This window comes from Cornus florida, unplaced genomic scaffold, assembly GCF_030987335.1.
Source record: "Cornus florida cultivar Cherokee Brave unplaced genomic scaffold, ASM3098733v1 CherokeeBrave_3.0.0_Hap2_scaffold_69, whole genome shotgun sequence".
NCBI classification, from domain to species: domain Eukaryota; kingdom Viridiplantae; phylum Streptophyta; class Magnoliopsida; order Cornales; family Cornaceae; genus Cornus; species Cornus florida.
The window spans coordinates 75,001-77,500 of NW_026775900.1; positions in this window are offsets into that span (position 1 = coordinate 75,001).

A 2,500-nucleotide genomic window follows, 5' to 3' on the forward strand; every position below is an offset into this window, starting at 1 on the left:
GCCTAAGAAATGCTTTGCTCGAGACGGATTTTGATTTGGAGGTCCCACGAGTTAGTTTTGGCCCATTATGACTCCTCGCCCGCACGCTCAAGCACCCCGGCGTGCACGTGGTCATCGTATGCTAAAAAATGAAGTTTGGAGTTTGGGTTTGAAAATTTTATGCGAGCTTCCTAGAAGCCTAAGAAATGCTTTGCTCGAGACGAATTTCGATTTGGAGGTCCCCCGAGTTAATTTTGCCCATTATGACTCCTCGTCCGCACGCTCGTGCACCCCGACGTGCACGTGGGCATCGTATGCTAAAAAATGAAGTTTGGAGTTTGGGTTTGAAAATTTTATGGGAGCTTCCTAGAAGACTAAGAAATGCTTTGCTCGAGACGGATTTCGATTTGGAGGTCCCCCGAGTTAATTTTGCCCATTATGACTCCTCGCCCGCACGCTCGTGCACCCCGACGTGCACGTGGGCATCGTATGCTAAAAAATGAAGTTTGGAGTTTGGGTTTGAAAATTTTATGGGAGCTTCCTAGAAGACTAAGAAGTGCTTTGCTCGAGACGGATTTCGATTTGGAGGTCCCCCGGGTTAATTTTACCCATTATGACTCCTCGCCCGCACGCTCGTGCACCCCGACGTGCACGTGGGCATGGTATGCTAAAATTGAAGTTTGGAGTTTGGGTTTGAAAATTTTATGGGAGCTTCCTAGAAGCCTAAGAAATGCTTTGCTCGAGACGGATTTCGATTTGGAGGTCCCCCGAGTTAAGTTTGCCCTTTATGACTCCTCGCCCGCATGCTCGTGCACACCGGCGTGCACGTGGGCATCGTATGCTAAAAAATGAAGTTTGGAGTTTGGGTTCAGAAATCTTATGGGAGCTTCCTAGAAGCCTAAGAAATGCTTTGCTCGAGACGGATTTCGATTTAGATTTCCGCCGTGTTAATTTTGCCAATTACGGCTCCTCGCGCGCACGCTCAAGCACCCCGACGTGCACACCGGCGCGCACGTGGGCATCGTATGCTAAAAAATGAAGTTTGGAGTTTGGGTTTGAAAATTTTACGGGAACTTCCTAGAAGCCTAAGAAATGCTTTGCTCGAGACGGATTTCGATTTGGAGGTCCCCCGAGTTAATTTTGCCCATTACGACTCCTCGCCCGCATGCTCGTGCACACCGGCGTGCACGTGGGCATCGTATGCTAAAAAATGAAGTTTGGAGTTTGGGTTTGAAAATTTTATGGGAGCTTCCTAGAAGACTAAGAAGTGCTTTGCTCGAGACGGATTTCGATTTAGATTTCCGCCGTGTTAATTTTGCCAATTACGGCTCCTCGCGCGCACGCTCAAGCACCCCGACGTGCACACCGGCGCGCACGTGGGCATCGTATGCTAAAAAATGAAGTTTGGAGTTTGGGTTTGAAAATTTTACGGGAACTTCCTAGAAGCCTAAGAAATGCTTTGCTCGAGACGGATTTCGATTTGGAGGTCCCCCGAGTTAATTTTGCCCATTACGACTCCTCGCCCGCACGCTCGTGCACCCCGGCGTGCACGTGGGCATCGTATGCTAAAAAATGAAGTTTGGAGTTTGGGTTCGGAAATTTTATGGGAGCTTCCTAGAAGCCTAAGAAATGCTTTGCTCGAGACGGATTTTGATTTGGAGATCCCACGAGTTAGTTTTTGCCCATTATGACTCCTCGCCCGCACGCTCAAGCACCCCGGCGTGCACGTGGGCATCGTATGCTAAAAAATGAAGTTTGGAGTTTGGGTTCGGAAATTTTATGGGAGCTTCCTAGAAGCCTAAGAAGTGTTTTGCTCGAGACGGATTTCGATTTGGAGGTCCCCCGAGTTAGTTTTGCCCATTATGACTCCTCCCCCGCACGCTCAAGCACCCCCGCGTGCACGGGGGCATTGTATGCTAAAAAATGAAGTTTGGAGTTTGGGTTTGGAAATTTTATGGGAGCTTCCTAGAAGCCTAAGAAGTGCTTTGCTCGAGACGGATTTCGATTTGGAGGTCCCCCGAGTTAATTTTGCCCATTATGACTCCTCGCCCGCACGCTTAAGCACCCCCGCGTGCACGTGGGCATTGTGTGCTAAAAAATGAAGTTTGGAGTTTGGGTTTGTAAATTTGATGGGAGCTTCCTAGAAGCCTAAGAAGTGCTTTGCTCGAGACGGATTTCGATTTGAAGGTCCCCCGTGTTAATTTTGCCCATTACGGCTCCTCGCCCGCACGCTCAAGCACCCCGGCGTGCACGTGGGCATTGTATGCTAAAAAATAAAGTTTGGAGTTTGGGTTTGGAAGTTTTATGGGAGCTTCCTAGAAGCTTAAGAAGTGTTTTGCTCGAGACGGATTTCGATTTGGAGGTCCCCCGAGTCAATGTTGCCCATTATGGCTCCTCTCCCGCATGCTCAAGCACCCCTGCGTGCACGTGGGCATTGTATGCTAAAAAATAAAGTTTGGAGTTTGGGTTTGGAAGTTTTATGGGAGCTTCCTAGAAGCTTAAGAAGTGTTTTGCTCGAGAC